The sequence below is a fragment of the Rissa tridactyla genome, chromosome 3 (assembly GCF_028500815.1).
Source record: "Rissa tridactyla isolate bRisTri1 chromosome 3, bRisTri1.patW.cur.20221130, whole genome shotgun sequence".
NCBI lineage: Eukaryota > Metazoa > Chordata > Aves > Charadriiformes > Laridae > Rissa > Rissa tridactyla.
This window is the reverse complement of record NC_071468.1, coordinates 27,013,566-27,025,785: the sequence shown is the minus strand read 5'-3', so window position 1 is coordinate 27,025,785 and position 12,220 is coordinate 27,013,566.

Here is a 12,220-nt window from a genome sequence, read left to right as displayed (position 1 = left end):
TGAATTAGACTGTCTTTTTTCCAAGCAGCAAAAGCCCCAACCTCACAGGAAACTCCATGCAGACAAATCCCAAATGAGCACAGAGGGGTCCTCAGGGAAATGACACAGCGATGGCTGTAGCAGGACTGGGAGCCAAGTAAGGGCCGTAGGAGAACTGAAAAGGAAGAAGAAGTGGGAACCGTTACACATGTATGAAAAGACATTTATGTCAACAGTCTGGGCTCAGTTCTCTTCTCTCCTACCCTCAAAATCCTACCAAAACCACTGCAGGCAGCAGCAGAGTCATACGGGTACAATTTATGGCAGAATTTGGCACAGTGTGTTTCTCCATTCTACTGGGCTGGTGTCCCTCAAAAGTCTGTTCAACTAATTCATAAATGCCTGCTGTAGTTATATTGTCCTGTATTAATGTAAGTGAGATAATATATTGTTGTTACTTCATAAGACCTAATACAAAGTTAATGAAAAAAAATCCTTGGCACTGCAGAAGCTGTGAAACTATATACACTTAAAAGAAAATACTGTAACACAGAGCAGCTCTGAACTCTAATGTTTTCAAAAAAATTCCTCTAGTCCTGGAGGGTCTCTGGAATTTCTTTCATACTGGAGCACTCCAAAACATTGCATGTCACGCACCAGAGACTAGGCTGAAATTGTGTCCTTTGCTCATCCTTTTAATGCCTTGCTTTTGAGGGGTTGTACTTTTTTCATCAGGCCCCCTAAAAGAGGATTGCCAATGGCACAAACAGATATACCTCTGACTACACCAAATGTTGTGTTTCAGCCTTTCTTCAACAGAACCAGACGCTTCAGATTCTGCATTTAAGCTTGAACTGCTGTGTCCTGGCTTACAGATACTAGCCTTCCCTCTTCCCCAGGTGCCTTCTGGTAGAATCCTGAAGTGCATGTCAGGCCTGGGGCTCTGTTAATACTCATTTAACTTACTATTGGCTACAGATATCCTTTAAAAGCCCCTTTCTGCAAGACTATGAAGTTTATACAGATGTATCAGACTGAGTGGGGCAACAGGGCTGAAGTGTGCCAGCAAAGCGAGTGGAGTTGATGCCTGTGAAGAATTTGTTTTGCATCCTTTCCCAGATTTGTTTCAAGGATATGGATTCCTGGAGGGGTGGCCCAGAAGGGATGAGCCAATAGGATATGCAATTTAAAATGGGAAAGAAGGGAAATCTTTATGGAAAAGCCAAATGGAATTAAGAAGGAAAGATGAACAGAGAAAGACCACAGGGCAGAGAGAGTGAGGCTGCAGGAAAGCCATGAGGAAAACCTGAGGTTGGAAAGAGTATGGAAGCAGGAAGAATGCCACGCTGTTGTAGGTACAGGACAGTCAAACTAAACTTCTGGAGCCATTACTGCCACAACTGTTTCCCCTGAAATGAGGGCCAGCTTAAACAATCTGGCCTGAAAAACTGCAGCAGGTCAGCAGCTGAGTCAAAAACTGGTCTTTCTTCCTTCAGGATAATGATTCGTGACACAAAGGTGGAGTGATTGGTATATCTTCATCCACCCAGATCCAATCTGATGCCGTAAGTCTGCACAAAATCTAGTTGAGCGGCTGCACTGAGGGAGGATAAAAAAGATTATGCCTTTCTCAGGATGAAAATGACCTCAGAAGAATTATCTTTCTTATGTGAAAAGAAACCCTGCTTGCCAGAGTCACATTATTTAAAGCTTTTGATTGACCTGAGAGACTTCCTAAACTTTCTTTCCTCTGCCTCCCGCTCCCCACGCTATAAGAGTCTATTTTATTTTTAGATGTATCATGACAATAAATTTAAAACTCCAGGATCTCTCAGCTCACTCTTCCTAGTTGGCGCCTCATTTGAGTAATGGGTCATGAAGTTGACATTCCTCCAGTGATGTATTGCTTGCTAGAGTGGCACTGACCAGGAAAGGCAGGTCAAATAGTCTTTTAATTTAATCTTTTACAGCTAGAGATGAGAACGCTATAAAAAACGCAGAAGAGGATATCCATGTGATACTCTCACTGGGGAGAGTATCCATGGGGGAGAGAGAGAGACAACATCAGGAGCCATGGAGACCTATATCTCAGGAAACACGGCTTATTTTGGGGACCAGCCAAAGACAAAATAACAAGTGAGAGGGAAATGACGGAGAGGTTCTGGGGAATTTTTCACTAGCTGATTACCTTCTGTTTAAAGGTTTGGCTCCAACTTCTTTTTAGGTGGCTTCATCCAGAATACCCTTCACAGCAGAGGAAAACTGTTACTTCTGGGAAGTTAAAGCTGAGTACATTAAGCTTGGTTTTCTGTCTGTGATTTTGATTAATAGTGTTTCTTAAAATACGTGTTGTTTCTGTTGAGCCATTACTCCTGATGGTGTGGTCCTGAGGTTTCTTAGATTGATGCAATTTATTACACTGTTTCTTAAAGTTTAGTGCGTCCTCTTAACTTCATGAGGAACTGGAGTCCACAGAAACAAGAACATTAAAAAAAAAAAAAAAGTAGTGAATTGTTTAGCAGGACACTACCACTTTGCATAGGATTATGAGGCTAGGTTAACCATTTAAACAGTCAAATTCAGGGTGACATGATTTGTTTTTATCAGTTTCCACTCCACTTGACGGAGTAAAGTTTCTCTGATGCAATTCTATTTCTTATACAATTTGAGTTGCCTTTCCCCCAAACCAAAGAACAGAAAGTGATCCTTTTCAAAGTTCTGAATCCCTTTTTCCATCGTTGCCTTGCTGTTTTATTATTCCCCTGGGTACATACAAGATGTGTCCTTGTTTTTTAGCTCCTTCTAGCTTTCAGTCTTTTTGTCTTTCTCTCACCGAAACACAAAATTTTGTAAAACCATCATCAGGAAACCCATACACCAATGCTTCCTTGAATGATCAGACACATGTGCTTGTACTTGCTAAGGATACTGCTATAGTTCCAGAAATCTGATTCCAGAAAGGAGATTAATAGTTCTGACAACTGTCATAGATGAAGGGCCATATTTCTGCTCAGTCCATAACAGTACTTTTTGTTGTTGTTTCAGCCCCATATATTGTTTATGCCGATCCATTTCTTCATGCAGAAATACAAATGTCTATATTTCATCTTTGCTGAAGTCACCCCATAGCATTTTAAAGTTGAGGAAGAAATTCTGATGCCGCTATTCATTCATCACTGACACTGGAAAATTATGAGATATTATGAGAATGTCTCAAGAAAGAAAAATGTTTATATTTGACTTCTCATTTCTTGACCCTCTGAGGCTATTAACTTCATATTTTCAACTTTTTATCCACATCCTGGAAGGCTGGCAAGTCACTCTATTGAATGGAAGCTTAGATTCTCATGAACTTCCCTTATTCCAGCAGGTAGGGCACAGAAAAAAACAAATATCACAAGACTTTGTGATAAAATTGAAAAACTTGGCAGCACTTTTGCCTTCTGCTGATTAGCTCTTTACTCCATGAGTAATCTGATATAAACCAATGGATAGATAGTATTCACTGTGAGTAAAGCTGTTTAAAACAAAACACGCTGAAGAAAGCTCCCAACCTGATAGTCTTGGTTATAGGATATACACCGTATAAAATGTATGCACATACACGCACACATACATGTATCTACATATGCGCTTATACTTACACAGTTAAAAATACTGCACCCGGCTCTGAACTAAGGAGGACTACTTGAGTTATGGTTCCAGTATGACCACACCTTCTTAAATAAAACACCAAGTGATTATTTCTCCATTAATCTTAAATCAAGGGAATCTGTGTGAAAAGAAAGGAATTTGTTTATGGCTTGCCTCTTAAATGCCAAGCTGCCACAGAAAGGGCACAATTGTGTGATTATAAGGTGATCCACAACATGAATTGGCACACATATATCAGGTTGGCTAGAGGAAGCATTGCTTGCATCTTATAATTACAAACCCTTTGGTTTTGGGAGCATTTGGATTTCTTTGTTGTATAGATTCCTTGATGTATAATAAATACATGTGGCAGCCTCTCCTTTAGACAGCACACTTGAAAAACCTCTTTCTCTCTCTTCTGCTTGATCACTGATTTTGAAACTACTTGTAAGAATTTAACTGCCTTTTAAGCTTCAGCTGCCTCTGTCAGATTTACTTTAAATCAGCTAGTGTTGTAAAAAAGATTATTGTGGGGACACACAGCGTGACTGCAAAATAAGAAAAAAAAAAAGGGCATGTATTCAGCTAATAGAAGTAATTCTGGCTTACTTCTGTATTCTATCACAAATCCCCATGAGAAGCACTGGCTGGCATTTGTAAATGGCAGCTGCTGCCTATGAGCTAGCGCAATCAATCTTCATGCTACTGCAGCTATCCACATAAGAATAATCACTGACTGTGAGTCAACAGGCTGAAGCATGTACCATTTATCCCTATCCACTTAGAATGATCAAAATAACAGTTCACCAAGGCAGAAACGAAGGCAGCAGCAGATTCTTATTTTCATATCATATCTAGTATGAATACGGTAGTTTAATACAGAACACTTAGAAACTCTCACCTTAGTTTAATACAGGACACTTAGAAAGTCTCACCTTACATATTCATCTCGCTTTATTGGTTTGATATATTGAGACACGAATGAAAACAACCCAACAGACAATATTGCATTAATGTCTTAGTCATTCTGAACTTTGATATCAACTGCACGCCGGGAAAAACGGTGCTTTGGTTCCAAACATATGATCTTATTTATCAGGAAAGACCGGAGTATGAATTCCCCAGAGCATTTATATTACTGCCTATAAGACGAAGTTCTGCTAAATGGTATTATGGAATTGCCATCACTGGTAACATATTTAAGGATAGGATTTTTATATGTATAAAGATTTAGAGAAGATACCTTTCTAATGGGGATAAAAAACAAAAAAATAAAGGAAAATAAACAGATGGTAGAATCTTTACAAATCACAAGACTATATAATTTTGTCAGGAAAAAATGAGGAATTGTCCTAAAACTGAAAAGTTCCTATGTAGATTTGAAAAGCTGAACCAACCCATACCTTTGTCTACCCAAGTACCACAGAGGATCCATATTCAATTTTGAATGTTATACCCATGTTCTGGCAGCTACATGTGCCAATCAATCACGAATTGACTACTATTAATACTAGATAAAGTAGCATTTCCTTTAATTTAAATGTACTGAATGGATTACATCTGATTTTGATTAGATGCCTTGTTATATTTATATGGTGGGGCAAAGAAGAAAGAAATGGATGGCTATTCTTCTCATTGACATTCATTATTTTGTGTTTGAAATCACACTTTAGTCTCATTTAAGCCAGTCGTTTTCAGCTCATGGGCTGTGGATAAAGGGATTCATGGATTAATGTGTAAAAAGCCTGCCGAAGGTAACTGCAAAAAAATGTTAACGGCTCTCATGAAAATGGGTTCCCATCTCTCAAGTTGAAAAGGACTGACCATACATCTGGTAAGCATATGCTTATTTCAAGCATGTAAGAAACCCAAAAATTTGAATGTGGGCACTCAAAAGCTTAAATTTAAGAAAGGATATTTTGCCTGATACTTTGTTAACCTTGTCTTTTGGATGTCAAATGCCCATAGTCAAAGTAACCATTCATGTGAATCTTCATGTAACTTTGACTGGTTTTGTTATTCTTCTCCAGACGCTTTCTATGCACAGCATGTGCAGTGGCTTGACCCTGGCTGGATGCCAGGCACCCACCAAGCTGCTCTATCACTGCCCTCCTCAGCTGGACGGGGGACAGAAAATACAATGAAAGGCTCGTGGGTCGAGATAAGGACAGGGCGATCACTCAGCAATTACCATCACAGGCAAAACAAACTCGACTTGGGGAAATTAATTTAATTTATTACCAATCAAATCAGAGTAGGGTAATGAGAAAATAAAAACTAAATCTTAAAACACCTTCTCCCCACCGTTCACTTCTTCCAGGGCTCAACTTCACCCCTGAATTCTCTACCTCCTCCACCCCGAGCGGTGCAGGGAACGGGGGTTGTGGCCAGTTCATCACATGCTGTCTCTGCTGCTCCTTCCTCCTCAGGGGAGCACTCCTCACACTCTTCCCCTGCTCCAGAGTGGGATCCCTCCCACAGGAGACAGTTCTCCACAAACTTCTCCAATGCGAGTCCTTTCCACGGGCTTCAGTTCTTCATGAACTGCCCCAGCATGGGTCCTTTCCATGGGGTGCAGTCCTTCAGGAACAGACTGCTCCAACATGGGTCCTCCATAGGGTCAAAAGTCCTGCCAGCAAACCTGCTCCGGTGTGGGCTCCGATCTCCGTGGCTCCACAGATCCTGCCAGGAGCCTGCTCCAGCGTGGGCTTCGCACAGAGTCACTGCCTCCTTGGGACTCATCCACCTGCTCCAGCGTGGGGTCCTCCATGGGCTGCAGGTGGATATCTGCTCCACCGTTAACCTCCATTGGCTGCAGGGGGACAGCCTGCCTCACCATGGTCTTCATCATGGGCTGCAGGGGAACCTCCAGCTCCTGGAGCACCTTCTCCTCCTCCTTCTCCACTGACAGTGATGTCTGAGTGTTGCTCTGACATGTTCTCACTCCTCTCTCTCTAGCTGCAATTGCCGTTGCACAGGGTTTTTTCACCCTTCTTGAAAATATTATCATGGATGCGTTACCGCCATCACTGATGGGCTCGGCCTTGGCCAGCAGCAGTTCTATGTTGGAGCGGGCTGGTGTTGGCTCTATCGGACATGGGGGAAGCTTCTAGCAGCTTTTCACAGAGCCACCCCTGTAGCCCCCCTGCTACCAAAACCTTGCCGTGCCGACCCAATACAGCATGCCAATTTATATTGAGGCACCCAATACTGAACTGTGGTGCAACTAGAAATGTAACATTCATAGTTTTCTGTTAAACCATTATTACAGTGAGATTTTACTTCTGTAAAGTATTTCTCTAATCCTTCTCTTTGTTAGTTTATTTTGGAAAGGCATGTTTATTAAGCTGTAATGCTCACAATGATTCGTATCTGTTTCCTCAGGGAAGCATGTTAGATCGAAGTCCATTACAATAATGAGAAGTTTATTGTATTTTCTAACACATACTTCTTTTCATTAGAGCTGTCAGAATGATGGAAGAATGAATGCTTTGGGTGAATACAAGTATTTCTAGGAGTGTCCTAGAAAGAGTGGCCCTCTTTAGTTGTTACTGATCCAGAATCATTTGTTAACAAATTGCAGTCAATCTCTTTTTCCAGTATAATTCAAGTCACAAACAGCAGCCCAACATGTTTTCTTATTGCTCTCTTAATTTAAAATTGGCTATTTACTTTGATTTCCAAGCACCCTACAGGTTGGCAACATAACTTGCTATTTGTTTTATTTCAAAGCCTCTCGCACAGGGTCCCGTCAGAAGGCTTTTGAAATTCCATGTACACTGTGTTCGAAAGGTACATTTCATCTCTTACTTTATGCCCTTTTTCAAGGAATTCTTGAAAGATAGAGCAGCACAATTTGCCCTTACAGAAGCTGTGTCCATTGGTCCTTATCATATTGTGCTTATCTTAACATGTAATCTAGTCTTGAAGTAGATTCCATTTGAGGTCTTATCTTTCCCAACTGGAGTAGATTAAAGAGGAAAGTCTTTGTTCATTGAAGTGCTGTGACTGACTTACTCTCAAATCCTTGGAATTCAGAGACAGAGCCCTGCAAGACCACGTCTAGCAAAAGGTTTTATGCACTTGCTCAAACCTGAGCACAGCCTCACTGCAGCCAGCGGCGCTCTCTCTTGCTTAAAATTACACGTGTGATCAAATACCATCCAAACTGGACTGAGCAAGGAAAAAAACTGAACCATGGGTGAAGAAAAACAGCAAAATTCAACTATCTCAGGCAATTAGCACTTTTTCCCCTTTTCAATATAGTTTTCATAAATCATATGCAACACTCAGATCATTCAGAAGCTTTCTCTTTAAATACCCTTTTTCATTAGTTCTAACTTCCTCAAACACAGTTTCTGTCATACCTAAGGAACTGTCAAATGTTTCCAAAAGAAGCACATGATGAGAACACTTCTTGGTGAGAAAAATGAAAAGCAAACATGCGCCTGACTTTTCCAAAGCCCGTTAGGAGTTCTGTCTGAATCTCTGTTTTCCTCACATGTACAGCTTTGAACAGAACTCTACGCCTAACACCAAACTGACTGAATTAGCCTTTTCGGCATTTTTCCAGTGACTAGCGGAAAATATGCCCCCTCTACTCAACCTTCTGCTATATCTCTTACTGTGAGGTTGTTTAGTTTCGCTGTGTTAGCATCCAATGCAAGTCATTTTTGCTGCGTGCAACTGGGTCTTTTAACTGTTGTAAACCCTTTGAAGTTTCCTTTTTCTGCAGAGAGGTCAACGCGGTCTTTCTTTTGCCCTTTCAAAAGGACCTTTCATTCATTCCTGTGTTTGGTCAAGTTGTTGTGGGTTCTGCTCTTGCCTGGCACCATGATTCCCTCCTCCACAAGCAATTCCTGCTTTCCTTGCTACTGCTGTTTGTACTCCTTATTGCTTCTTTCATTTATCTTCGCTGACACACCAAAGGAAAGAGGGGGCTGAAAGGGGAGAATTTGGCTGTAAGCTAAATTGATTGCATGTTATATTTCATGGAAGTCTGGCAGGAAGAGTTGAGTGATCTCAAGAGTTTCAGGAATATTTTCGTTCCTATTGTGCAAATCAATCAAAGCGCGGCTCAGCCCCGGCCGCCCGCCCCCCGGCAGCCCATAGCAGAGCTTGCGGCACTGTCAACAAAGGTTTGAATAGAACAAAAGTCTCCCAAGTGGACACTGCATTCACTTGATGGGGTCACATATTACCCAACATTTAATAAAACTCGCATGAATTTGAAAAGGCGTCCCAGATAGACCAGTGACTGGAAAAGTGGTAAATTTAGCCGGTAGAAGGGATGCCCTAAAATCAAGATGATGCCGTTTCATGTGGCAGCTACTCTTCTGTTTAGATATTAAATATTGTGGGTATCTTGGGACTATTAGAATGAACTCTTGTCAAATAAACATATCTACCACTTTCCTGTGATGCTTCACCCGTTATGGATCTGTCATGGAGGAATTTGCTTTGGGCAGGTTGTTTTTCCCCAAACCTTCAATCCGCAGCACCAGCTGACCAGCCTGGTTTTGGATCCTCTGCAGCTTTGCGTGCTTTTCTGTGGCAGAAGTGTAAAGCCGGCAGAGCTAGCGACTTCAGAAATGGCGAGGCTCAAGCAGCGCCTAAGCAATTGCCCCACTACGTGCTTGGGCAGAGATGTCTCCAGCAGATCATGCTCCCTCCCTTTGCACCAGAGCACTGTCTTAACCTTTTCTGAAAAACACAACTGCTGCCTTCTTGTCCTGCCTTCTCCTTTTAAGCCCAGGAGATGCCAAGGCTCTCCTGAAAGTTATAGCCGCTCTGCTAAGCTAGTATTCCACCCTGATAAAAAGCTGATCTTAGTAATCCTGGTTGCTGCTAAAGTAACAAACACTTGAATTCTGGCACAACACGCGAGATTTTAATTGTGTGCCTCCAAACAGAGAGCGAGAAATAATGACTCTGCATTCTTTCTTTGCGAATGCACGGCTGTAGGCTATCTAAAGAACATAAGGCCATATGACGTGTCACTGTTCAAAAATTCAAAAGGAATCCAAAGGAGTACTTCGTGCTTGTTCCTCCCACCTTATCTGGTTCAGCGCTAGCTTTGGCAATCACTGTCACAAGTGAGAGCTGAGGGAATGCTGAGTCTGGAATCATCACTCAGCTAACAGGTTAGTGCCTCTGCAAGATACACGGCAACTTGCAGACTGCCAGCACCTTATTTTGGACACAAGTCAGACCAAAAGGAGGGAATGGATGCAAGACCTCACAAAAAACCCCGTGGCTCTGGGCAGGCCTCCATTCTGCAAAAAACTTTGTGCACCCAGTTTGGGTTTTGAAGGGCAAATCTTGTAATCCTATTTATCAGAATATCTTGCATTTGGGGATCATATTAATCACCCCTCTCTGCAGCACGCCACAGAATACATCATTCATTTGCAGTGTTTGCTTTTTAGTAACTCATTCTCTCAGTGCAAATATGTGTCCAATTAACATATTTATGAGAGGAGGAATATGCAGGTACAATTTTAAATCGATATAAATACAGAATATGGGGAACATACAGATAAGAAGAAAATCCCTGACAAGGGACATATAGGGACATGCTTTGAATATAAGAACTATTTTCATACTGTTTCCTTCTTTGTCTTTGAAGGGGAATCATTTATTTTTAGTAAAATATTCAGGATTAAGTTTTCCAGCTGGCTGCCCAAATTTTTCCACCGGTGCCATGTTTCTGCAGTCAGGAGAGCAATAGTGCACAAAATGTGCCTAGGCTTGCCCTTTACCCGTTGTTATACACTTTGTAGAATAATTTCACCTGTGTGGTTCAGAAACCCAGATTTTGGCTTTATTAGAAAGGCTGAGATTTTCAAAAGAGTTTAGGGATTGACTCTTGCTAAATATAGGTGACAGTTAGGTGTCTGGCTGCAATAATCACTTCAAAACTCTCAGCCCAAAAAGCCCATGTGACAGCCATCAGCACAAGGATTTAGCAGAAAAAATTGTATTCTTGCCGGGACTTCGCAGAGGCAGTCAGAAAACCACAGTTAAGAAACATTTAAAAACAGAACAAAACTGTACCGTCTTGGAAAGTACTCTGATGCTCAGCCAGCGTATGTCATAAACACTACATGAAGATGAGGTCTTTGAGCAGCATGTCCTTCTCCAGCATGAAGCCCGCACAGTTCCGCAGGGCAGCCCCCTCTTTGAAGCCACACAATCCATCCCAGCCTGGCGTATTAACACCATAAACCCATTATTACCTGGCACCCTTCTGCATTCCAGCAAGGATGCTAACTGTTGGATCCATGGATGCTAAGCTAAATGGTGTTACTAACCAAAAGCAAATAATTCGCCTAAAGTGCACAGCTGGTTTCAAGCTCCTGGATCTATAGATAGAAGAATAAGTACATGGGATACACTTTTACTATTAACCTCAGAGTTAATTATTCGGTTCTCTGCCTGCACCATCAGTTATCAAACCAGCTTTGCTGACTAGTACTGAATGAGCTGTTATGCACCAGAGTTCAAAACAGAGGTATGCGGATAATAAAAAATGTGTGCCTAAAACTCATCTGTTTTTCAACTTCAGAGCATATGGTAAATACTTTTTTCCACTGTCTCTTAAAAGCAATTTATGAAAGAAAGAAACAAATAAATAATGAACAAATGACCATGAAAAAAGATATGGATATTGCCATCAATGCATTTTAAAATATTTAAACCTGCTTTTGATTATCTTAGGTGCTTGCCATTTGGCATTTACTGCTCCTGGTTGTCTTACATGCACGTTACATTTAGCATGTAACAAACCCTCTCCAGGCTGATTAAACATAAGCTGAAATGACACACTGCCTATTTCCAGCAAATACTGTTCTGAGTTGCATTGTTAGATTGGTAAAGAAGGTTGGCGGCTAGTTTTATATCTGTTCTCACGGCGAGCTGGCACACCCCACCAGGGGCAGGAGCAGGGCAAGGGAGCGCAGACCGGGCAACAGAGCTGGAGGCAGGCGTGGGACACACACCACATCCTGGAGCGCGGAACCCCGCAGGAAAAATGACCTGCAGCCTCAGGCAGGGCTGCAGCAAGCCCTTAAGACTTTGTTTGATGGAATTTGCCACTTTTCCCAATACATGCAAATCGATCACGATTCAGTCCACTTCGTCAGATCCGCTTTTAATTTTTGGCTGGAGTCACTGATAAACTGCGTTTGGGTCGTGCTGCTTCGAGGAGATTGGCCAAAAGCCCTCGGATCGATTTGGCTCTGTTTCTGCGCTCAATGTGTGAACAAATACATCCGGAAGGAATCATTTCATGTTTACATTGAAATGTGTTTCCTCAAGTTTTCCAGTAATCCACTTTCTGCAAATATTTGAGCCGGTAAAGTCTGATCACACAAACTTTATGGAAAGCAAACACCAAGCAGCCGTCAGCCAAATAAATTAATTTAAAATCCAGGGAGGACGTTTGCAGAATTCAATCGGTACCACTATCTATAGCTCCTAGAAAAGGAGATCTCAGTTCCTCTTGCTGAATGCGTGCTATTTGGTGTTATTAACTAACAGGTTGACAGCTCAAAGATTTGAGCCCCAAGCCTGGGATATACTGTAAGGGGTGAGTAGTAAGGAATAT